Raw genomic sequence first — 27268 nt, 5'->3', positions numbered from 1 at the left:
AAATTTTCCTATGAGCAGGAAAAAATTAAAACTCATTCTGGTCCCTGATATCTCATGTTTAGCTCACATAGCATTCTACATCTCAAAGAAAAAAGGTAGCTTGGCAGCTTTTCAGGTCCATTTTATGATTATTTTATTCATATCCCACTGCAGATGTGTTGATGGGGGTGTGTATTTGTAGTTTTAGAAGACAACTGTGCCACATTGGTGGCCAAGGACTCGAGCAAATTGCAGTAAGCATTAGATTGTATGACTCAATGAGGAGTATGGATTGGAAAAAATTAATGTATCCAATATAGTTGCATCCAACAAGGGAAACAGAGTGAACAATTCCTAATTAAACGTAAGTGGCGAAAACTGAGATGAAGGTGCGTACCTTGGTTAAGTATTAACTAAAGATAGGAGAAATTCAAAGGCATGCGTAATATAGGCAATGATCAGTATCATAAGTCACAAGTCCCTGTGCACTCTCAAGAGATCTAAATCCAGCCCACCTTGAATGTCTTTCTTATCTCCTGCTCATTTCCCTTGACAGCTAGTTGATCTGATTCTTGTAGAAAACTTAAGCTTGTAATAAATGTTTATATTCATTTGAACTGCCCGAATCTCCTGATTCCCCCATGCTTGACATACATATTGGTATAAAATAGCAGCTCAGGTAGTTTGCTGTGAGGAAGTCAAAACAAAGCAAAAATGACTGGGCATAGGAATGTGATTCTAACTATTATGTGATGGTTTGGTATGTCAGGACAAACTTTAAAATATGTTGCCTTGGGATGAGAACTGTGTAGAAGATCAAGCAGAATTGGGGGGGCAGAGTTAAGCACATCATCAGTTTAGAGTGCTTGCATTCCCACAAGTGGTCCATACTCTTTATCTGGTGCCAATTTAGTGTTGAACGTTACTTGACCACATTCTTGTGCATAGATTTGAATAATTCTTCATGCTTCAACTTCACGAATAGTCCTGATTCTTCGTGCCAGACAACTGTTTGTCATCAAACAAGAAGGGAGAGTTGAGAATGAATGGGAGCTGAATTGATGCAGATACAAAATCAGTTTCCTGTATACAAAAAAATACATTGTGGTTGGGGTTTAGTCATAGGAGAATGAATGAGTTTCATATTGTAAAGCAAATATGAAAGAAGAGTGAAGGGTTGAGAGGAAGGGGGAGATTGAGAAAGCTGTTGGATGGAGTTGATTTTCAAGAAGTGAAAAATATGAGCAACTGCTTTTATATGTATAATTGATTTTTGATTTTTGATCATGTGTTTTTATCCTACTGCATCTCCATCAGTTGGGTCTGAATGTGACTGTTGTAAAAACGTTGTGTCTCATTTTCATTGAGCTAATTCACGGAATCTCTCGTGTTTATGACCTATGCATGATATAAATTTATGAATTGAATACATTGAATAAATTCCTGGAATTATTCAATAATCTGCCTATTGAGTTCAAAGGGAGAAGGTCAATAGAGAAGTCTTTCTCAGTTGTGAGTTGTATTTCTATGGATCGCCAAATATGAGTATGATTTCCAAGGATAATACTTTAATTGGATGATGACCTGTAAATTGTCTCTGAGTCTGTAGGATGCCTCGAGCAATTGTCTCTGCCAGATAATCTCTTCAAAGATTTAAGTTAAATATATTAGTTCAAAATATACTGTGTTCTACAATTACAGTCAGATATAGCTAAATCAAAGAATCTTATTTACCCTGAGTTTCTAACGAAAAGCCACTTTTCTAAATCAATCTCCAAATTTGTTTTATAATCTGGTAACTTGATGGTCATTTGTGATCTCTGTTTTTTTTTTTTTTTTTGTTAAAGTGCTATTTTTCAATCTGGAACTCATAACTAATTTGGGCCCTATAACTCATTTGTGGGATCATGTTAACGACGTTCTTTGTCAAGGAAGATTTTGTGTCATCTTGAGTCTGTGAGATTATCTAAATCCCTACACGGAGTCTACTAAGCATTCATATGACTATGTCGCTGATGCTTGTCTTTGAAGGGTTAAAGGCTGTCGGGAGAAGAAAAGGATGAATTGGCTAAATCTGAGTGGTAGCCTCCTTCTAGGATGTATTTCACGGTATGCTTTATTTCGTACTTGGCTGTAGATCACGGATTTTGGAACCGTAACTATTGGTTATGCTTGGCTTAGAAGATCATCCCTGAAGGAAAGTTATCTCAGGACATCGTATTCAGACAGCCCTAAAACTTCACTTTTCTAACATTCCCAGGGGTACATTTCTGCTTAAGAATGTCATGAGAAGAAGCCCTCTAATTTAAGACAGTTGTGAGGAAAGCATAAATATGGAGACTGTTATGAGATTCGACTACCTTTCAAAATCTGAGCAGTGGACAAGCAGTTGCTAAACCGAGGCTAAGAACTTCATGCAGCAGGACTTTAAAAAGAAAAGAAAAGGCAGCCAATGATAAGCAGGTTGTGTGGCCCCAAACCATTCTGAAGCAAACTGACTTGGAACTGAATCCTTGCTTTAAATCCCTATTATATCACCAGTGCTTATTTTCTTCTGTTTGCACAGCTGCTACAAAATCCAATATTCTTATGCTGTCCCGCATTCCCCAGGCTCATCCATGAAAACAGCATAGCGATAACACACAAAGGGCATAAAAGGTCCCGGTGTGGCAGTGGAAAGGGAATAGTCCTTATTTTGTTTTATTGCAGAAGAATCGGAAAAGAGAAAGATTCAAATCTATATCCACTAGAAAAGTGTTTTTTTCAAACTTGGCAGCTTTAAGATGTGCAGACTTTACCTCCGAGAATTTCCCAGCCAACAGACTCAGGAGGCTGAACTAAAAAGGAACTTCCTGACAGTGAGAACAATTAAGCCATGGATCAGCTTGCTTCCTGGAGTTGTGGTGCACCATCAGTGGAGGTTTTCAAGAAAGGATTGGACAACCATTTGTCTGTGATGATATAAGGTCTCCTGCTTGGCAGAAGGTTAGACTAGAAGACCTTCAAGGTCCTTTCCAGCCCTGTGGAAATTTAAGTCTGCACATCTTAAAGTTGCTAACGTTGAGAAACACTGCACCAAAAGAAAACTCCCCAATCACATATGCCATAGAACGATGATTTTTGTTTGTGTTAGACATTAGATATATGAAGCAAAAAATAAGAATTGTATTTCAATAATACTGTGTAATTTGAATGAAATCAAATGTCATTTTCCTTCTATGCCTTGGCATGCCCTTGGCTCTACCATCCTACTTAGGATGTCACTTGAAGGCCATGTCTTGTGGTAGAAGTAGGGAAGGTTTGAAGACACCTGCAGTTAGGGTATGTCCATCTGTTGTGAATCTAAAACGATTGTGATTGTAATTTCTCCATCCTTGGACAGGGAAGCTGATTCTGAACTCCTGAGATGCAGGAGATGATTTCTTCCTAAGAAGATGGGTCATTAAAGAATACCCTTTTTATGACCATTGGGTTTATTAAAACATGGGAGGAGGGGAAGAAGTGATTTACAATACAATACAATACAATAGCAGAGTGGGAAGGGACCTTGGAGGTCCTCTAGTCCAACCCTCTGCCTAGGCAGGAAACCCTATATCGTTTCAGACAAATGGCTATCCAACATCTTCTTAAAGACTTCCAGTGTTGGGGCATTCACAACTTCTGGAGGCAACTTCTGTTCCACTGATTTGAAAAGGGAGTTGCCAGATCTCCTTCAAACTTATCATAACAACATTCTGTTGAGAGGTGTGTTTTCCTATAATTTGTCAGCTCTGAAGTAAAATGCACACAAATATCTGAAAGTAGATGGTGGATGTGGCTTTTCCGGTACTGCAAAAACTCAGAGAAAAGATCTTGGCAAACAAATCTAGTAGTAGTAGTAGTTTCTCTTCTTTTTCTTCTTCTTCTTCTCCTCCTCCTTCCTCCTCTTCCTCCTCCTCCTCCTCCTTGTGGATACAAGTACCTCTAGTAATTTTATTTGTATAGCTTTTAACTTTAATAAGGTGTTATGAAGCCTTTAAAAACAAAACTAACAATAATCTATTTTTGCCCAGCGAGTGTAACCTCCGTTCACATTTTCCCCAGTCACAACCTAATACTTTGTCCTGCCAAAAGAAAGGAACAAGAAGAAAAGAAATGAAATTCACTCTGAAAAAATAAGCCACCCTGCAAATTGTTGTTTCCCCGCCTTGTCGATACGATGTTAATGAATCAAAATGTCATGGATTGTTTTTAGATGTATTGTTAATATCTTATCATATCTTAATATTGTAAGCCACTCAGAGTTACCACACACTAAGATGATAAATTTTACAAACAAATACATAAATAGATAGTTAAAATAAGGGAGTTTGTTTCACAGTTTAAAAATGCTTTACCAAAGAATGTTTGAAGAACCTCTTGGCTCATGCTTAAAATTGCAGCAGCTTAACTTAAAAACTGACCCGTAATTATTTTCATCTCAAAGTTTATTAATGGAAGAGAATCTTACAACATTCAGAATTAAAGATTTGAACATGATTTTGAGCTCAAATCTTTTTACCGCTTACCTGCTGTGATGGGAAATTGGCCAAGTTGGGAAAAGTAGATGCAAGTGAAATTTTGACTTTTATCAAACGTTGCATGCAACGGCAGGAAGAAGTAATATTAAAAAAATCTTCAAGGTGGTGGCAGATTTCGAATTCTCTGCCTTGCTTCTTGATTGCACCTTTTAAACAAGAGATGTTACTTATCTGAACATGCACCTATTGCTGGGCTAGATTTGATCAGCTGGTATGTATCTGGAGATGCTCTAATATTGTGGTGTGCTAAAAGAAGAAGGGTGTTAGGGATGTAACCCTAGACTTGGCTTGGCAATGTATATAAGCTATGATTATTTTACTGTTACTTTAAATGCTTAAGATATGTAATTGGCTTGTTACCTCAAGCAGCTATAAGAGGGAGCCAGAATGGTTGTTAGATCTCTCTCTCTCTGTTTTTGTTAGAAGCTGATCAGGTGTATTTTGAGGTATTGTGGTTTGCAACTGTTATCTACTTTGTGTGTTAAACTGAGACTATTTGATAACTGAATTACTGAACCGTATATGACTTGGACTGTTAACCGGACTCTGAATACTTCTATATTTCTACATAGTAAACTACTATATTTTTATACTATTCAGTGTCTCTGTATGCTGGTTTGTGCGTGTTATTCCATATCACTCTCATTACGCTTCTCTGCATACTTGCTCTCCCAACGGGGAGCTTAATTACTTAACAAAGGGAAACCCAGGATCATGTCCATCCTCAATAAGGAAGTTCACTAGGTGATCTCTCTCCCTCAACACAGCCTAAAGTTGCATCCATTTCCCTCTTTCTCTGTGGAGATTCTCAGTCATCCAGGACATGGTTGTCTCAAAGATGCTTTTCAAAAGGCAACTGGACCTTGTTTTCCTTGAAGATGTTTTGCTTTTCATCCAAGAAACTTCTTCAAAACTTCAGAAGTTTCTTGGAGGAGAATTGAAGCATTTTCAAGGGGAAAAAAGCCCAGATGTCTTTTGAAAAAGCACCTTTGGGATTCATTCTCCTCCGTGCTGCGAACATCTCATGCCCTCTAAAGAATGGCAAAGAGTGAGTTTTCTAACCCTTCTTTCAAAGGTAGACCTTGACTTACTACCATAATTAAGCTTGGAATTATAAGTCATAAGTCCTTACAGTTGTTAAGCAGGTTACCATGTGACTGGACCCAATTTTATGACTTCTTTTTATGGCAGTTGTTAAGCGAATGCTACAGTCATTTAAGCGGAATCAATTTTATCCAGGGGGTGTCTTTTACCATCAATTGGAGTAAAAATCTGAAACCGGCAAAAAACATGAAAAGTCTTGGTCATGTGACTATGGGATGTTGCAAGTGGCTGTAAAAGTGACCTGGTCCCCAAGCATCCAAAATGTGATCAGGTGACCATGCAGGGTGTCTGTCAAAATTGCATGCCTATCAAAACTCTGAAATTGGTTCATAAGTACCTTTTGAGGAGTCCGTTGTAACTTTGAATGATCACTAAACAACTAGTCATAAGATGAGGAACATCTGTATTTTTGCTTTCATGTAGTGTATTGTGGTTGCTTGAATTTTTGCAACAATAATTTGAAGATCTATGATAGATCTACCAAATCTATGGATCATTCACCATGACTATTATTTCCTATAATGTGTGACAAGATTTAAAAAGTGTGAAGCTTTGGAATGCCCACCAAAAGTTAAGTGAAATGCTTCTCACTATCAGTTGTAATATTGACAAAGACAATCGCTTTTATGTTGGTGGAAGGAACCACTCAACAAACCACAGCTCATTCTCTCTTTATTTGGGAGATATTCTCTTAGTCCTAAATGTATATTTCATTTTCCTGGTATTAGGTATGAGAATTTTGCATTATAACTATCAGTAGTGGGTAATCCCCTCTCTATAACTTACTGGGAGATTAATCTCTCTCCCCATCCTTTTAAAGATATATTATTTTTAAGTTTATTCGAAGGCACTTTATAGCTTAGTAAAGCCCTTAAGATGTTTTCTTTTTTTAAAAAAAAAGCTACTATAAGCATACAGGGGTGGTTTTAGAATCGCAATTACAAGCTTCTTTATCCCCCAAGCAAATTCCCACTGTGATAGTGGATGTAAACTGTTTCAGACATTTTAATTCTCCTAAGCAGTAAATCCAGAGGAGAGAAAGGGTGGGGAGCAAATTCAAGCACCTCAGTTTGTGAAAATGAGAGATGTCACTTCTTAATGTATGCGACAAATAAAAGTCTGCAAAATCTCTTAGTGGAATGTGCATATGTGTGCGTATAGGTAGTCCTTGATTTATGACCACAATTGAGTCAAAGATTTCTGTTGGTAAAAGGCTGAATGCTGGATGTTGGAAAACCTGGAGAAAACAGAATAGAAGACACTTGCAGAAAATCACAAAACATAAAAATCCTGCCAATAGAAATGGAAGAGTTGTGGCAAAAGAAAGCAAATATCGTACCAATGGTAATAGGCCCCTTGGATGCAATTCCAAAACTTCTGGAGCTTCACTTGAACACCTTCAGTCCATTGACCATCAGTCAATTGCAAAAGGAAGTTTTATTCAGAACAAGTAAAGACATCTCCTGCAACAATACATTTAACACCATCAAACAACACCTCTCTATCCTAGATCCTTGGGAAGGACTTGCGCTCAGTGGTGGTCGTAAGTTGAGGACTACTTGTAGATTCTGGGAGTTGAGGTCCACACTTCTTCAAGTTGCTAAGGTTGAGAAGCATTGATATAAGCCAGGGGTGTCCAAACTTGGGAACTTTAAGACTTGTGGACTTCAACTCTGGGAGTTGAAGTCCACAAGTCTTAAAGTTCCCAAGTTTGGACACCCCTGATATAAGCCATTTTGATCCAATTCTTTCTCTGGACAGAAATGCATACCAAATGTTCACAATGGACAGTTATTCTCCTTATATATTTTCTTACTTCATTCGTGCAGAAGAAATCTGGGAAATTTCATCTAGTACATTTTGTATGTTGCTTGCTTTCTAGCTAACAGCAGCTCCAATTCTCTTAACCGCAGTGATTAATTTAGCAGCGTTTAAAAAAAACCTGGAACATTTTGTCAGTTGAGCTCTTTCCCTGTTCACAAATTTTCGTTTGTGAACTGTTCTTGAAAGACATTGTTGTAGCGTCATTTAGGGCTATTTTTTTAAAAAAAGAAAATTTTAAATGCATTTTTAAAACCCGTTTGCAAAGAGCCACAGATTTGTGTGGCAGAGGTGAGCACAGGAGGAAGAATACAGAAGGAGAGGAAAACATATTTGGATTTAAATTAGATGCTCTTAGTCCAAATTTATTACACCACATTGGCAGGAATTTCCATCTCTTCTTCTATCTCTCCTGAGAGACCAGAAACTGATGATCAGTGAACCAGACATAATATTAATTGATGTAATTTGATATTTAAATTTTATTCCAAAAATGCACTTTATGTTTTCATTGCCTGTGATTGTTGAACACAAATAACATTCACCTTTGAATCTTCCAACAATATTTTATTTTCATGTTTGTAGGTTCAATTTACTTTGTTAATGTGGTAATGTATCAGATAAGGAAAGAATCTTTGCAAGAATGGCAAACCATCAATATTATCTTTATTACTAATCACAACTGCTAATAACAATAGGGTTTGGATGCTGGCTTTATTTGGCCCCATATCCCACTAAAGCCCACTGCAGTTTGTTTCATTGTGAATCAGCTTAATGTCTTGTGCAAATCCAATTGTTTTGATATTGTTTTGAATAACAGAAAAACAGGGAACTTGGAGGTCTTCTAGTCCAACCCCCTGTTCAAGCAGGAAACCCTGTACGATTTCAGACAAATGGTTGCAATGTCCAATCTCTTCTTAAAAACCTTCAGTGTTGGAGCACCAACTTTCTACTACTGATTGTTCTAACTGCTTTATAATCTAATGTGTTTTATAAACTAATGTGCTGTATGAATTCAGGTGATTGGTGGTCCTTCAACAAGCTATTATTAGCCAAATCATAGTATCTCAACAGGCAGGGAAGCATCTTCCGAGCTCTTCCTAAAGACTTTGGAAATTGAATTGGAAATGTCTATCTATCTATCATGGGGCTATTTTGATTCTAGCTCTTATATATGAGTAGTTGGTTGTGTAGTTGTCTTCCAATATGAATTTGCTGACAAAGTGAAGCTTAGATTGTGTTCTTGGAAGATATTCCCTCTGTATATATGCTGGTTCACTCATTGTATTAAGACATGGTCTGACCATGGTTTATGGAATAATTCAGTTTGGTTGAGCCTGGTCAACATTCATTTGCAAACAGGCTAAGCCAATATCAAGTAAAGCATTTTTGGCTTTTCTTTTGATGGCAATTTGAAGTGAGTAAAGTTCTAAAACAAGATTGAGCTGCTTTTGCTAATTGGACACTCATTGGTTTGCATGCTGGCTGGGAGTTTCTGGAGGGTCTGTCTTAACCCAACTGGAGACAGCAAGGTGGAGCTGACCTTGATTAAGTAATGGCTGAGACTCAGCTTACTTTTTGGATCAGGAACTAAGCATACTGTCCTTCCCCTTACACGATCACTTTGGTTGCCTTCCTCAGCTTTTCGTTTTGTACAATACGATACTGATAGGAGGGTGATGCTTAAGCATTTAATAGCTCTGGCAGGTCCTGACTGAGTTTTTGCCTTCCCTAGTCTAAGTTATGAATGAAACTCATTACATTTGCAATCTAAAAGGGTTTGCATAAAGCAGAACTCACAAAATACAGTGGCTGGAGTGCTCAGGGAGAAAAATGTCATTATCTCGGTCAGTTCTGAAACAAATTTGGGTGTTGATAGCAGAGAGAAAGAGAGAGAGACAGAATGAAAGAGATGTTTAAATACACATTTAACAATTGCTTTGAATTTTATATCCCACCTGGAATTCTTTCTTTCTTTTCCTATTTTCTTTTTTTTTTATTGAAAAAGTTTTATACAAACAGATCCCCCCCTCTTTTTACCCCCCCGACATATAATATAGATCACATACAAATACTATACCCTCTTCCCTCCCCAGTCTTAAGATAAGTTTCTCATTCAAATATTGTACCCCCTCATCTCCCAACAATCATAATTTAAATTTCTCTTATAGTGACAATAGGCCATTAACCCCATCTTCTAAATTAATTGAACATATATAAATCATTATAAATTTCTCTTAAAGTAACAATATCCCATTAGTCCCATCTTCTAAATCAATTATACATATATATTTTCCTATTTTCAAATAGCATTTGCAAACATGGATTCTATTGGTCCTGGGACTAGTAGGAAAAAGGAAGTCTAAACCTTTAGCTTTGGTAAGGTGCATTTTAACAGGACTGGGTGATTTAGAATGATTATCTTGATTTTTATAGTCTCAACAGCAAGTTCTTCTTGAAGGCCCTTTGTTGAAGACTGCTTCGGTTTGCGTACAGGTAGTCCTCGACTTACAACAGTTCATTTAATGTCTGTTGGGAATTACAATGGCACTGAAAAAAGTGACTAATGATGATTTTCACATTTACAACCGTTACAGCATCCCCATGGTCATGTGATCACAATTCAGACACTTGACAACTGACTCGTATTTGTGACCATAGCAGTGTCCTGGGGTCTGTAATCCCCTTTTTACAACCTTCTGACAAGCAAAGTCAAGGAGGAACCCGGATTTCCTTAACGACCAAGTTACTAATTTAACAACTACAGTGATTCAATTAACAATTTTGACAAGAAAAGTTGTAAAATGGGGCAAAACTCACACAACAAATTTCTCATATACATTTTGGGCTGTGGTTGCAAGTCAAGGACTACCTGTATATAAAACCGTGTTACCCATTTTTCATCATGAAATCATAATCCCAAAGTAGGTTTGGTGGACACGGGAGAGTAAATATTCTCTGGGAATGACAAAACTATGGAACTTCGACTCTTTAGTTTCTGATGTTTTTTTTTTTTAAAACCTCATCGTCTAATTCTTGGTTGCATGCAGCAATCAACAGGCAAGCTTTTAAAATCTTTAATTAAAGATTGTTCTCATTTTGCTGCATATCAAACACATTTCTCAAATACACAGCTGTCTTATATTAAGTTATGGTTTGCTTAATCATTGTTTGTTGCGCAAAAATCTTCATTGGCTATGTCTGCATAACACATAATGGTTTGAGAATTATAACGGCTAAGTTCAACCAAAAACAATAAGCCAGGGGTGTCCAAACTTGGGAACTTTAAGACTTGTGGACTTCAACTCCCAGAATTCCCCAGCCAGCATGGCTGGCTGGGGAATTCTAGGAGTTGAAGTCTACAAGTCTTAAAGTTCCCAAGTTTGGACACCCCTGCAATAAGCCAATTGTGGATAAAGCAATATATGGACTCAATTATGGTCTGTAGAGTTGCCTATGTGAATATGACATCCTCGGGTCTTCCCTTGTTCTTTTGTGAATCTGGTGTAGTGAACCATAGCTTGAGATGACTAAAAAAAACCCAAAGGTCCTTATTTATGTATTTATCCATTTAATAATTTTTAATTGTTATTATGTATGATGTTTTTGATATGGACTGTACACCGCCCCGAGTCCCTTTTGGGAGAGGGGGCGGTCTAGAAGTGCTAATTAAATTAAATTAAATTAAATTAAATTTCAAAAGGCAGACAGAGTTTCTTTGTTTTTTCCTTGAAGACTTTTTTTTCCATCTAAGAAGCTTCATTAAGTTCTGACTGAAAGAACTAAAAATCTCCTTTTAAACAATAGATAGGATTGCTATCGTGTAGGTGTACCTCACAGCAGCCTAATTAAACTTGCTCTATAGTTGGATTGTTTTTAATATGTTGGATGGATTGTGATCTATGGCCCTGAGCACCTGGAATCGCAAAGGCGTCTGATAAATTGAGTGAACAGTATCAGTCGAGGAAACCACACATCCTTCAGGTAGATAAAGCAACAATGAAAACTTTCATAACATTCTCTTCAGCAAAGGCACAAAAAACATTTCTAGAGATGTAAACATTATGCCCAGACTTGTCATTTTGAGGTAACCAATATGATGAGCAATCAGCCATTTGAATTAAATGTGCCAACCACTGAATCTTGCAGATTTCCTTTAGATTGCATCCCAATTTCAATGGAAGAAAAGCTTGGGTTTGTAAAATGACAATCTCCCCCAATGGCTGACTTCGTGTAGGAGAAGAGCAGGCAGGGTGGAGTTAAACGCATCATCAGTTTAGAGTCCTTGCATTGCCACAAGAGATCCAATTTCAGCCTCCCTTGAATTCCATTGATTCTCACCTAGCACCAATTTAGTTAGTTGACTAGATTCTTGTGTATAGGTTTGAATAAATCTTCTATGCTACCACTTTACAAAAGATCCTGATTTTTAGCACTTCACACAACGTACTAAACCCACACTAACAATGCAGTGGCTGTGCTTACTTCAGCATGCTGTGCACAAGCAACGAAGTGATATTAGGCATGATTGAAGGTACACAGGCTACTCCACTAATACGTACTCGCCCTCATTTTGGTCTGTGGTGTAAACCCAGCTATCTTGTGATCAAGACATTTTGAGAGATTGAAGGAGGCAAATCAGAAAGAGGGGGAAAAAAATCCTAATCCCCTCTCGTAGTGTTTAATTTTCTTATAGCTCAAAGTACTGTAGACCTTGATGCCCTATTTCTTTAGCAACAGGGTACTCACTGTTTTTCTTGGGTGGCCAATTCCACCATCTAATAATAGTCCTCTCCATTAGGAAATGCTCCCTGCTACCAGATATTATACATTTATGATGCGATTGCTATCCCATTCCCCCGCCTCTCTCCCTCTGTCCAATCTCACGTAGAGAGCTTTCTGCAGCCTCCTTCCTCATCCTGCAGTCCTGATAGCTTCAAATACTTCTTTCTAAAGAAGGAAGCTGTTGGTTGAGTTTTCTCCGTCCACCCCATCCCACCAGAGCCTGAACCCCAACTTCTTTCAGAATGTTGGGACAGAGACTCCACAGAGAATTAATACCGTAAATTAAGTTCTTACACTAGAGGGTTCTTAAGTGAAGAATCTGGCTTCCTAATAAAGCTGGTAAGATAGCTGGACTGCAGCCAAGGTTTTCTCAAGGTAGGTCACCATGTTGTTTCCATCCCCAATAACCATTTCTGTTTGGATTTTAACTCTACAGAAAGACCATTTCCCCTCCGTTCAGGTTGATATTCCTGGGGATAGTTCTGCTTTTATATCTGTGTGAACTACGGAAAGCTTTTCACTCAGAATTAATTGTACCCTTCGAGGGGCTTAGTGCACCATCTCTAGTCTATGATCTTGTCGAGTTGGGATCCCGGCAGGCTGTGACTTTGGAAGACGTCGTTGGGGTAGGAGCCATGAGGTGCCATTGTTGCAAAATGTGGCACGAGGCAGAGCGGTCTCTGCGTAGAGTGGCCTATTACTGCAAAAACAGGCCCCCAGATGAGCGCTGTACACACACCGCCTCTTCCAGATGGGGGGCCTTTTCATTTTAGGCTTAACTCAATTGCTCCGATTCTGCCGGCACGCTTTCTCGGTAGGGGGACGCGAGTTGTTCCAATGCGGTGAGTTAGTGAGAAGAAAGACTGTCCCTGTTTGATCTTCTCAAGTCGTCAACCCTTTATTTTTAGAAGTGAAAACAAAGTCAGCGCTTTTATGCGAAGGATTGAGAAATAGCACCTGCAGCGCAGGATGCTCTCAAAGTTTCTTTTCTATTCGTCAGGAGGAGGGGCTCCTATAAGGCTTTCTTTCCTTCTCTTGTTCTCCCTATTTATTTTTTTCTCCCCCAGCCAATTTCTCTTTTAATAGTCATCTTTGCAAAAAACAGTAGAAATGTAATTTGAGTGCCACTCTGAACACAGAATAATAGAGTTGGAAGAGACCTCGGAGGTCTTCTAGTCCAACCTCCTGCTCGATCAGGAGAACCTACACCATTTCAGACAAATGGTGGTCCAGTCTCTTCTTGAAAGCCTCCAGTGATGAAGCCCCCACAACCTCTGGAGGCAACTTCCGTTCCATTGGCCGATTGCTCTCACCATGATGAAATTCCTCCTTAGTTCTAAGTTGCTTCTCTCCTTGGTTAGTTTCCAATCATGGTTTCTCATCTTGCCTTTTGGTGCTTTGGAAAATAGTTTGATTCCCTTGATTTTGTAGAAGCCCCTCAACTTTGGGAAATACAAATATTGGAGATACTCTGCTTAAAATGATAAATATCTTCTGCATATTGCAGTTGTGTTGGGAGAGGAAGGGATGGGATGCCTTTGGTAATGACTATCTGATGTACGTAGGATACATAGTCCTCAACTTACAACAGTTCATTTAGTGAGTGTTACTGCCTGAAGTGACTGAAATTACAATGACAGTGACTTGTGATCTTTTTTCACACTTAGGACCCTTGCCGTATTTCCATGGTCATGTGATCAAAATTCAGCTGGCTTGGCAACTGATTCATCTTTATGACAGTTGCATGTCCTGGGATCATGTGATCTACTTTTGTGACTTTCTGGCAAGCAAAGTCAATGGGGAAGCCAGATTCATTGTGTTGCTCACTTAACAACAGCAGTGATCCACTTACCAACAGTGTCAAGAAAGTTAATAAAATGGGGCAAAACTCACTGAATCACTGTCTTGCATAGCAACGGAGGTTTTGGGCTCAATTGCGGTTGTAAGTCGAGGACTACAGTACCGGTATTGTCCATGTATTTTTCTACTTACCTCCAGATAGTTTTAAAATGTAGGTTATTTTTCTCCTTTGTTAAGGTAAATACACACATAAAGCAGGTATAAGCTATAGTACAGCCAGAAGCACTGAATGCTGATTTTCTTAGAAGTTTAAAGAATGATTACTATGTTAAAATTTCATGGTGGTTGTTAGTCCATTTCTAATTGACGTGATTTTCTTTTTCAGGCTTACCCAAGATTTATCTTCTTTGCTGTTCAATGTCAGCAGCATTTTCATTCCATGGCTATGTCTCCATGCATTTAACCGTGGCATAAAGATGCCCTGACAATATTTATTTTCCACTTGTCCCTTGATGCTGTCCTTACCTTGTCCTAGCCTTTAAGTTCTCATTATCTGTACCGTCTTGAAGCACATCCTACACTGCCCACCAATAACCTCAACCTATAAAGTCCGTAGGCTTTTTCACAAAATTTCATTGGGGGTGGGGGGAAGGAACAAGTGACTGCCAGCGACTTGGGAATACAAGCAATAGAGTCAGGATAGGTATCAGCTATGAGAATAGCAAATGTCATGGAGTGTTTTCCTTTCCAGGGTGAGTTGATAGCAAGTCAACTCAACGGTGGAGAATGGCTCCTCAGAGAGATGGGGAACTAGTAAAAAGGGAATGAATATAAAGGGAGGCAAATAGCAGAAGGGAAAGTAAGAAAAAGTAATCTAACTTTTTTATTGTTTAAAGCCTATTAACAATCCCCAGGAAAAGCAAAATAAATAACAGAAGCCAAGCCAATAACCAGCCCTAACTGTGACTGATCTCTGTTCTTGTATTAGACAATGTATCTGTGTTGACACAATCTGAATTTGAAAGGCAGTATTATTTGTTTGTGTGTGTGTGTGTGTGTGTGTGTGTGTATGTATGTATATGTATATGTATATGTGTGTATTGTATATATATTGCATTTGTGCTGATAAACAAATGTAATAAAAGCAACATAAAAGATGGTTTTCTGCCTGGATGGTCTCCTGGAGTGAGCCGAAAGACAGAAAAGGGAAGCAGTGTGCTCCCTCCCATAATTGGGCATACCAGGGGTTGTGACACAATACATACACACACACACACACACACACACACACACACATATATATATATGGTCCCACTCACCATCTTCAGGCTGGTGTTTTTGGCTTTGTGCTTGTGTGAGTAAGATGTGGTCGGAGCTGTTGTCTTTCTATAAATCTTGGTGAGAGGGTGTTGAGTGCTGGCTTTGTTGCTGTAAGTGGGTTGATTGGCTGTGTAGTTGCATCCTGATTGGTCAGCACTCCACACACCCCCACCAAGATTTATAGAAAGACGACAGCTCCGACCACGCCTTACTGGCACAAGCACAAAGCCGAAAACACCAGCCTGAAGATGGCAAGTGAGACCTCGCCGAAACGTTGCCAAGACAATCTCAATCTTACACGGGAAAAGACCCAAACACAACAAGACCAGCATACCTACACCCGTGAAAATCTACGAAAACAAATATATACAATACAATACAATAGCAGAGTTGGAAGGGACCTTGGAGGTCTTCTAGTCCAACCCCCTGCCTAGGCAGGAAACCCTATACCGTTTCAGACAGATGGCTATCCAACATCTTCTTAAAGACTTCCAGTGTTGGGGCATTCACAACTTCTGGAGGCAACTTCTGTTCCACTGATTAATTGTTCTAACTGTCAGGAAGTTTCTCCTCAGTTCTAAGTTGCTTCTCTCCTTGATTAGTTTCCACCCATTGCTTCTTGTTCTGTCCTCAGGTGCCTTGGAGAATAGCTTGACTCCCTCTTCTTTGTGGCAACTCCTGAGATATTGGAAGACTGCTATCATGTCTCCCCTAGTCCTTCTTTCTCTTAAGCTAGACATACCCAGTTCGTGCAACCGTTCTTCATATGTTTTAGCCTCCAGTCCCCTAATCCTCTTTGTTGCTCTTCTCTGCACTCTTTCTAGAGTCTCCACATCTTTTTTACATCGTGGTGACCCAAACTGAATGCAGTATTCCAAGTGTGGCCTTACCAAAGCATTATAAAGTGGTATTAACACTTCACGTGATCTTGATTCTATCCCTCTGTTGATGCAGCCTAGAACTGTGTTGGCTTTTTTGGCAGCTGCTGCACATGGCTGGCTCCTATTTAAATGGTTGTCCGCTAGGACTCCAAGATCCCTTTCACAATTACTACTTTTGAGCAAGGTACCACCTATATTGTACCTGTGCATTTTGTTTTGGTTGCCTAAATGTATATTAAATGTATATATTATATATCTTTATATATCTTTTCATTTCTTATTTCTACATGGAAGTATTGCTGCAATGGATTTTTTGAAGAATGGAATGGAATAGAATGGAAAAGAATAGAATTCTTTATTGGCCAAGTGTGATTGGACACACAAGGAATTTGTCTTTGGTGCAAATGCTCTCAGTGTACACAAAAGCTATAAGTGACAAATCATTATCATAGTTATCATAAAAATACATTCATCATAAATCATAAGATACAACACTTAGTGATAGTCATAGGATACTAAACAAGTAATCAACATAAATCATATTAGGATACTAAATAAAACAATATAAATCATAAGACACAAGCAACAAAGTTATAATCATAAAAAATAAGGAGATAGATAACAGGAAAGTTGAGAAGAATAATTTGGATAAACTTTGCAAATCTAATTCTGCAAACAGAAATCAAGGTGAGTCCAGCCCAGGTCACTTTCTGCAGCTCCCTTCACTCCACCTTGACTCTATAATACATTTTATGAAGACAACCATGGTCCAGGCTAAGGTATCTAAGGAAACGCCTGATACCATTGGAACTAACCAGTAGAAGGCAAGACCTGTAGAATGGTCTAATTTGGCTCCCTTGAGGCCAAAGAATTTTGACTGGTGAGGTCCAGGAGAAGTGCCTTTTGTGCTCTGAAATATTTTCCCATCGGAGATGAGATCGTCCTGGTGTTTTTGGCTCGCCACTTGGCCACTGGGGATGTCTGAGGGAACAGGGAAGATTCTCACCCCCAGGCTACCCATCAGCTTGGCTTTTAATTTTAATTTATAGCTTTGTATTCTACTTTAATTGTTTTTCACCCTTTTCAACTTTTATTATATTGTAAGTCGCCCAGATGTGCTGTATTAATGGGATGGGCAGCACAGAAACCCATTAAACAAACAAATAAATAAAACTCCTTCATGTCATCTCCTGGCCAACTTGTAAAGACCCCTTGCAGGGAGACAGAGTCATCCAGGCACGGAGAGAAACAAAATGTTGGAGTAAGAGGTCCCTTGATCTGATCTATTCACACATTCCTACTTTTGGCAGAAGGGATGATATATTTATAGGAATCTTCTTGAGGAAAATAACTTAACTTCTTGGCATAATCTTGCCGTCTATTGCAGCTCCTGCTGGGAAAACTACTATGGAAATTTTCAAGACAAGCAAGCTCTTATCCAAAATAGAAAAAAAAATGTTTTTTTTCCTTACCAATTAATCAAGGTTGTTAAACAGTGAATGAAATGCTACTTCCTACTTACTTCATCTTAGAATCATTGCTACAAATAATATTCTTTTGTGATAGAATGGTTGCAAAAGCTGAAAAGTTGAGAAATACTTCTTCCCAAGAACAAATAAATTCTGCAGGTCGGGATTTAAGAGTTCCCTAATTTCAACCATTCCATACAGGTAGTCCTCGTTTAACGACTGGTCACTTAGTGTCCATTCAAAGTTACAATGGTGTTCCCCACAGCTACTTATGACCTGAGTTCCGAGTTCCAATGACTGGCCTGTCCCCCCCCAAACACATGATCGTATTTTGGACGCTTTGCAGTTGGCTCGTACTTACAGCCATTTGTGCTGTCCCCCAAGACTGCAATTTTTGCTTTTTGGACTTCCAGTTTAGAAAAAAAAAATCCCACTCATTGAAAAAAAAAAGGGGGGGCGCTTAATGCCATTGACTTAATGACTGCTGAAAAAAAGTCATGGCCACCACAACTTATGACCATATTTCTGGATTCCCTGACAGTCACAAGTCAAGGACTGCCTGTACTTGCTTGGAAAAGCACCAAGTTGTGGGCGAGAATAGTATAAAAAGAGTTGCACATTTTTTGGTCAAACTAGGGACCACATTTAACATTTGAGTGGCACTTTATTTATTCAGATTTATTGTAGCCACCAATGGATTCAGTGGGGCTCACAAAACCTTAAAAACACTTAAGACCAAACCATATGGGCAGTCTGAATAAAAAGAAACAGAAATCTAACAAAACAGCTGCCCTCTTCCCAAAATATACAACAATACATTAATCTCAGTCTTGGGACAGATGCCAGGTTTTAAAAGCTTTCGAGACCCCTCTGAGAGAGGGCACTGCCCTTGTCTGGGTGGGGGGTACTCCAGAGGATGGACCCATGATCGAAAATGTCCCCTCCTCTAGCTTCACTTCATTTTAAATGTATTAACTCTATGTAAACAAGTCAATTTTAGTATGATTGCTATCACGCCATTAAAAAAAGAGACTACAATTAAGTGGCAACACTTGGAGGGACATTGGGAGAACACAAATTCTGTGCCCCAGTGTAAAATTTATTAATTGCTTGATTAATTACCAGTGATTGTCAGTTTTAACAACCACATAAATATTCTTCACAACAATCTGTCCCTGACCTGGTCTTTCAGATCTTCCAAAGTTTGATGTAAGGTAGAACAGAATAAATAGACTTATGGTTTAATTTAGAACAAAGTATTCTCTCCCCCCCCTCCCTCCCCCCCTCTCCATGCAGGTGCATTTGAGGAGGTTTATGTGTGTTTTATATTCATTGACAGTACAGTATTTTGGGTAGATGAGGTTTTTTCCCCCCTATCTAATCTTCTTTTGAGCAGGGAAAAATTCATCTCAAATAGGGTCATTTTCCTGTCTCTGGTAAATTCTGGGAGTCTTAATTCTTATCGTTGCGCTAATAATGTGCACCTCCTCAAATGCACACCTCACCTTTGTTCCACAAATAACCTCGATGATGCAGAGGTGTTCTGTGAGCAGCGCCAAGCATCTGAAACAAATGTCTGGTTTAACTCGCCTGGGGATGGATTGGGGGGGTGGGGGGTGTTCAGGAATAGCAAGCAGAGAAGGAGAATTCTGTTGGACATATTTGTCAGTTTAATAGCTTAAACCAGGCCCTCTAGGAACGCAGCAAATTAGAATCTTTGCTTCTCCTTGAATAATGGAAGGTGGTGTGCTTTAGCAACCCCCCCCCCTCACACCTCGAGATAAGTGGCAGATACCATATTGAACTCAAATTAATCCTCATCCTTGCGTTTGCCACACTTTGCTTCTGCATTTGTTTTGTTTGTCTTTCAGGTTTGATATTTCATTTTGCCAGTTCCCCGCTGAGCTGGTATTTGGAGCTGGTTCACAAGCTGCTTTTCTTTTTGCTGATGATGTGCTTGCTCTAAAATATTTATTTATTTATCTTTAAAAAAATAAACAACCTCAGGAGTTTGGGAGGGAGGGTTCCCTTCTAACAACCTCTGTCGTGGCTGGTCCAAGGAACTGGCTGGCTTCCAGCTACTGACATACACAGTTCTGCATGAAACCAGACAGAATTAAACCCTTTGTTTCCTGTTCGGCAGAGGGGGAGGGGGAGGGATGGAGGAGAAGGAAAAGGAGGAGAAGGAGTGGGCACACCAAGATATTGGAGTTCTCAACAAGACCATCTTTGTATTAATTTAATTAGTTAAATGAAGGGGGGGAAAGGATGGGTGTAATAAATGCATTTTTAAGGGGTTAAGACAGTTGTGGCATACGTAGAAAAGTGATTTACATTCCATTTGCCTGCTGAAGTGTGTGGATTCTTAATGACTTGGAGTTCATCGTTACAACCTTTATTTTTTGTACGGCTTGAGGATGCTGACATTTGTGTGTTAAGTTTGTTGTCCAGTAAAGGGATTGCTGTGAGTCTGTTTCAAAGTTAGTTCCAAAACCTTTTTGGATTACAGAGCATCCTATCCAAGATGGGAGATTACATTAGCTGGAAGCAAGAGGGCACTTTAACTGTGCAATTTCCTAAGCTCTAAATTTCAGCTTTACTTCATCCCTCTGCCAACTTTTTTGTCATCTAAAGCAGGAGTCCCCAACCCTGGTCCGTGGACTGGCACCAGTCTGCAGCATGTCAGAAACCGGGTCCCACAAATAAGCAAAACCCCATCCGTGGGATGCAGGCAGTATACAAAGCAACATCCCCTCTGGCCCATGGAAAACACTTTCTCCACAGAACTGGTCCCTGGTGCCAAGTGATCATTGCTGGTCAATACGTACAAGTAGTCCTCAATTTACAACCACAAATGAACCCAACATTTCTGTTGTTAAATGAATTTTGCCCCATTTTATGGCGCTTATTTTTGTGCCATGATTGTTAAGTGAACCATGGCAGTTGTTAGTAAAGGAATCTGTCTTGCCCACTGATTTTTGCTTGTCAGAAGGTTGCAAGACAGGACACTGCAACCGTCATAAATATGAACCAGTTGCCAAGCATCCAAATTTCGACTATGCAACTTAAGTGTGAAAAATGGTCAAGGGTCACTTTTTTCTGTGCTGTTGTAACTTTGCTCAGTAAATGAACTGTTGTAAGTTGAGTACTTCTTGTATTACATTATTTAGGCCTCTCCCCTTTTTAATTTTTCAATAATGATGTTGGTGTTACATTTTTGAACACTTCGAGATTCCTCTGAATCTGCTTATGCCCTTTTCTTAAGTGGAAGATGCTTTTTTGGCTTAGATCCAAGCTTGGAATATGAAGCTAGTAGTATGGCTGCCTACCTCAATCTTTTGTCATCCCCCCCAACCCCCCATTTGTGAGAATCTCACCTCCCAACACTTGGGATTATTGGACCGGGGAAGAGCAGGTTAAACTTTTGTGTCTCTGTTAATCTCAGACATGTTTGTCATGCCCTGTTCCCTTGCTGATATTTTTTTTAGTTTTCAAAACTGAAATTTGCATTTAAATATTTAATAACTATTTTGGTATACATTTTATCTTTCAACATACATTTCTGTATGCGGTTTAGCCTTGTAAAGTGCCTTACTAACAGTACAGCCGACAACTCTTGCAAAATGTACAAAACGGTAAATTTCAGAGGTTAAACAAGTTCTACTTATAAATAAATCCCTTGAATTCTGTTACTCTTTTTGGCCTTCTTTCCATGCCACTTCAATTCTACCTTAAGCACTTAATTCTGGAACTGATGTAGGTGCACTTGCCATATATTTTATCTGGTTATCGCCTTCCTCAAATTCCTTTTAGATGTTTGTGTGTTCCTTCTTGGGCTCCTGGGTATAGATTTGGTTTTTGTTTTTTTTAAAGAAAGCTTTCATTCTTCTCCACAGACAGCAGAGTTACTGATCACCGTATAAGTGCACATGTTTGTGATTTGGAAGATACGTTTAGGAGTACAAGCTGTATTTCTCCACCAACCAAGCAATCAAGAATGGTATGTGAATCTTTATACTTGCATTTAAAAACCATTCTTTTCTAGGTCTGTGGACGATGTATCTCCTCTCTATTCCACACCAATCAGTTCCATGTGCAGGGAATGTATATTCTAAACTTAATAGCAATAGCACTTAGAATTATATACCGTTTCACAATGCTTTACAGCCTTCCTATCCCCCGCCCCAAGTGGTTTACAGAGTCAGTACTTTGCCCCCAGCAATCTGGGTCCTCATTTGACCCACCTAGAAAGGATGGAAGGCTGAGTCAACCTTGAGCCAGTGAGAATCAAACTGCGCAACTGCTGGCAGCAGAGGTAGCCTGAAGTACTGCATTCTAACCACTGCACCCCCCCCCCCAAAAAGCAATAAGGATTCACCCGTGTCCAGTGTTTCTTAGTGTTTTCATTGACTTTTTTTTTTGAAAAAAATGTGGCACCTAACAGCATATATATTGTTTCACTGTGCTTTATAGCCCTTTCTAAGCAGTTTACAAAGTCAACGTATTACCCCAATAATCTGGGTCCTCATTTTACTGACCACTGGAAGGATGGAAGGCTGAGTCAACCTCGAGCCAGTGTGAATCATACTGCTGGCAGTCAGCAGAATTAGCCTGCAGTACTGCAATTTAACCACTATGCCACCACAGCTCTAATCAATCTTTTTTGCATGGATATAAAGCATAAGAATTCTGGTTATGAATTAACCAGTAGTTAACTGATCATTCCAGAATTATATTGAGAGGATATTATTTTAGGAACTCAAATCTTGCAACTTCATTTTTCACAGGTTAGAATCAGGTACTGTGTAACAATACTGATACCTTTCATTTAGCCTAGAGCCTTTTTTTTCCAGTGCTTTCTTAACTTTGCATGGTCACTAAAGGGATTATTGTAAGTCGAGGACTACCTGTATTTCAAGAATAATTTGGTAGCACTTCGCAGCTCCATAGGTTAATGGTCATATAATAAATCCCATTTTTGCTTACTATAAAATTCTTGCCCTTTTTTATCGTTAGAAAAGAAATAACACCACAGAAATGTCCCCCAAAGAATTTACAGTGACTGTCAAGAACTGGATAGCTCTTCCTTTCTTTTCCTATTGCGAGCACTCCAAATAGTGTGTTTTTCTTCTCCTCTGCTACAAGTTCAATATGAAGATGCTTCAGAAACTGCATGGATGTTGCTTATCCCACAGAGACCACTTAAAATCACTTCTTTCGGGGGCTAAAGGTTGCAGAAGAGACAGGTTCCCATTGACCTTTGTCTCTTACCAATCCATTGAACAGGAGAAGAATCCCTAAGTCTTCTTTGCCGCTAGGGAATTAAATGTGAACTTCAGAAGTTTAAAATACCCCAAGGATGAATTCTGTCTTCAAGGCCAGATTAAAATGCAGCCTAGATCCATAGGTAGAATTGAACTCTATGGGCTTTCAACCTTCTTTGGCAGCTTCTTTACTTATTTATGTTTGTCTACCTCTCTGTCAAAGAGCGTGTTTGTGTATGTGCACACCAGTGCATGCATACACAATGTCTTTGGAATGTGTATTACTGTCACTATTTCCATCCAAAAGAATCAGATTGCATGTAAAGCCTCTCCTTGAAATTTCCAGGACTGGACTGTACAGTCATAAAAATGCTTGAATAAATGGGCTTGAATGTGCCATACACTTTCCATACATTATGTGTTTTTATCATCAACAACCTTGTAAAATAGATTAGGATGATAACCTAAAGCCTTATCCAGCTGTTGAGTGAGCGGATAAGGCAATGTTGAACATCTGTTTTTTTTGGATTAAGGGCCATTTAGCAGGTTTGTCAAGAACCACAATTGAAATTTGAATTTGTTTTTAACAGTTGCATGTTATTATACAAATGCAAAAGATTTGTTTGCTTTTAATTGCACTGAGTGATAAATAAAATAAAGTGGTATATACAGTAAATGTAGCCTGCTCAACTCTCTCTTACCAAACATTGAACATTGGGATATTTGTTCTTGAAAATGAAAGGATGGACGATCCAGGTATATAGTTATTGGGGAGACTAAAATGATTGTTGGTCTTTATACATCTGACTGCATTTTACAACTTTTTTACTGGTGCATTTGTGGAAAACCACAAGGTCCTTGATCCAATCGACCAGCCCAGAATATTCTTTCTTGAAATGTCCAATCCCAGATCAATTATCTTGAGATGTACAGAGTAAGCCCTTCTTTTGATGCAGCAATCACTAGGAACCAATAGCAAAGCCACATCCATTCTCCCAGCCATCCTACCACCTACTTCTCTTTTCCATGGCTTTTATGCAGAACAAGCCACAATAATTGCTAGTTTTCTCATCAGCTAAGCTGTTCAGAGGAACTTCAAGCCACTGGTTTCTTTCAGGAGATATTACTCATTCAGGTTGCCAGTAACTCACCAAGACTTCATGCCAAAGATTTCCAGTTCTTCTATCTCAAATCCTTTCTTAGCAGGAGATAAGAGGGAGTTCAATGTTATATATCTGAAGTGTTTGCTCCTTTTGTCTGCTGTGGCCCTCTTCCCTAAGGCAACCTCATAAACAGAGAGTAGCAGCTATTATCAATAAATGTTTAATGCCATCAAGGCATTAGACTATCAGCAGTAAATTACAGTGAGCTGTATATTGCAGGATTGGTGAAATAGGGCCTGGGGAAAGTAGGACCCCCATGAGCTCCCCAAATTTAAAATAATAATAATAATAATAATAATAATAATAATAAATATTTATTTCTTAGCCGCACCCTCTCCCGAAGGACTCGGGGCGGCGTACAACAAAACATAGGAAATAAATATATAGACAAACATACATATAACAAAAACGTATACCAAGACATATACATATACAAGGAGGAGGTGAGCTGATGAATAAAAAACAATTAAAAACACAATGTTTAAAAACCCCTAAAATAATTAAATACAATTAAAATACCCCAAATAAAAAAACCCGTCAGGAGCGATATAGTTGGATCAAAGTTGAGCCAGGCCAGCTACTTGAAATAGGTGGGTCTTGAGCTTTACACGAAAGGAGCGGAGGTCAGAGGTATTCCTAATATCCGGGGAGAGGTCATTCCACAGGGCTGGGCCCACCACAGAGAAGGCTCTACTCCTAGGCGCCGCCCCCCGGCACTGCCTGGTGGACGGCACCTGGAGGAGACCCTCTCTGTGCGAGCGGATTGGTCGCAGGGAGTATGGGGCAGAATACGATCCCGCAAGTAACTAGGTCCTGAGCCATGGAGCGCTTTGAAGATCGTTATCAAAACCTTGAAACGCACCCGATAGACCACAGGAAGCCAGTGCAGCTCGCGCAGGAACGGTGTCACATGGGAGTACCTAGTACTCCCCATAATTACCCGCGCGGCTGCATTCTGGACCAACTGTAGCCTCCGGGTGCATTTCAAGGGAAGCCCCATGTAGAGAGCGTTACAGTAGTCCAAGCGAGACGTCACCAGCGCATGAGTGACCGTGCGTAAGGCATCCCGGTCCAGTAGGGGGCGCAATTGGCGCACCAGGCGGACCTGGTGGAACGCCCCCCTTGCCACGGCTGTCACATGGTCATCCATGGACAGCCGGGCATCCAGGAGCTCCAAGGTTAACTTCAGACCAACAATCAAATAAGCAATACCCCAATCAAGAAACTGCCAAAGAGCCATCAGTAAAGAGCCCAACCAAAGATTCCCTAAGACCTCCCTCGCCCACATAGACAAGCAAGTCACCAGAATATAAACTGACAGCAAACAGCACTCCTTACTACCAGGAGCACTGATGATGTTACCTAGTTAGGGTAATGAAATGTCTGCACAAAAACAAGCAAGCTCAGAGAGCCCCAAGGGCCCCCTGAATGGACTCACTTTATGACTTTTGCAAGAAAGATCGCAAAATCAGGTCATACGTATGGGTGCCTTGATGTACAACTATCCTGACTTAGAATGGAAATCCCAGGCTCCCAGATCCCAGATCTGTACATCAAGAACTACCGTACTTGTACTGGTACTTGTATTCAAAGAAAGAATTGTATGCACGAAGCTTTACCAGAGAGGAATTGTGCTTACTCAACATTGTGCAGTAAGCATGGTTCTGTTTCCTTTGTTACAGTCTTTAGGGACACAGCAATAATCTCATTACTTATTCAGTTCCTTTTATGCTTGTTTAAACATGCCCAATTACTGATAAATGCTTACCTCCCTGTGCAGGGCGGATATAGGTAGTTCTCAGTATATCTCTGGGACACTGTGAGAAAATCAGTGTTTATCGTAACGTTTCCCCCCTTGGCAATCGGTCTCTCGAATTAAGGAGTCATTTAAATTCTACACGGAGATCATCCCTCGAAGGATGGGGTTTTTCCCCCCCCTTTTTAGAAAGTTTTTTTCCCCCCTTCGTTTTTGCAGTTTGCAACATCCTGTGACAAGGGATTGATGAAAATAAAAGGCAAATCTGTTCCTAACATTTCTGTTTAAAAACAAGAAAGCATCTTTGCGAATGTAAAGGAAATAACCCAGTGAAGAATGAAAGTTGCCTTACATTAAGACAGATGAGTTTGGTTTATCTAATCCCAGGTTTTGTATTCTCAGCTAAACTAATTCTCGGGCTAAATTAATTCTTCAGTTGTGAGGTTTGGTGTCTTTGATTTAATTAATTAATTTATTTTCGATGCCCAGTAGCCAGAAATTTTTTTTAAAACAATTCCTGAGAAGAAAAAGTGACTTCTGAATTATTTATTTATTGCATTCTTCAAAAAATGTTTTACTGATATTTCAGGGTAGCAGTAGAAAAGTGTTAATTTGGAAGGAAGGGAGGGTTATCATTAAGTGGGCTGTACTGTTTTCTTTTAACTGCTTTTTAAAGAGTGCTTTCCACTACTTCAGAGACCGTGGAACTGCAACTAATGGCAGCTTGGGGACATTCCTTACTGAGAATGTCTCAGTGGGAATGACACTACATCAGGACATAATGTCATTCCCAGGGGCATTTTTGTTCCCCACAGTTGTTGGCTACATCAGTGAATCCAGAATCCGAATTGCACAGAGCAGTTTCCCCCATTCTTATGCTGACCAAAAGTATTAGACTTCAAAAATATATAATCCTGGATAAGAGAGATCTGAACTTCAAAGCATCTGAAGAAGATCAAGGTGAAGAAAGGCGAGGTAAACTTAAGGTCCAATCTCTCCTGCCAACTCTGAAAATGGAAACAAACAACAACATTTTTGAAATGCATTGAGGCATGATAAGCTCAGATATTTCTAAACTTTGCTTCTCCTTTGACTACTTAAGGATACATTGTGTGGCCCTGCGTGACTTTTCCACTTCTTAGGGGTGGAGATTTGTGGCCCTCCAAATGTTTCTGAAATACAGTTCCCCGCAGTCCTGGCCATTTGTAGGAGAAGAGCAATCAGAGCTGGAGTTAAGCATGTCATCAGTTAAAAATCATTACATTCCCATAAGTAGTCTAAATTCAATCTGTCTTGAATTCTGTTGACCCTTATCTGGTGCCAGTTTAGTACTGAACTTTAGTTGACTAGATTTTTGTGTATAAGCT

General features: G+C 39.4%; 1 protein-coding gene across 5 annotated transcripts in view; it reads left to right on the top strand.

Annotated features, from left to right (window-relative positions):
• PKNOX2 (PBX/knotted 1 homeobox 2) overlaps positions 1–27268 on the top strand; it is a 275402-nt gene that overhangs the window by 17469 nt on the left and 230665 nt on the right. For 4 of the 5 annotated variants that reach the window (XM_081961087.1, XM_081961083.1, XM_081961086.1 and 1 more), the window contains exon 2: positions 21615–21718. The gene's annotated coding sequence lies outside the window, so the exon portion shown is untranslated. Of the gene's footprint in view, positions 1–4961; positions 4985–21614; positions 21719–27268 lie in introns of those variants that run through there. The other variant, XM_081961084.1, reaches the window with a different exon arrangement.

Source organism: Natrix helvetica (assembly GCF_964273705.1).
Source record: "Natrix helvetica genome assembly, chromosome: 8".
NCBI classification, from domain to species: domain Eukaryota; kingdom Metazoa; phylum Chordata; class Lepidosauria; order Squamata; family Natricidae; genus Natrix; species Natrix helvetica.
This window is presented reverse-complemented; position numbering and strand designations above follow the sequence as displayed.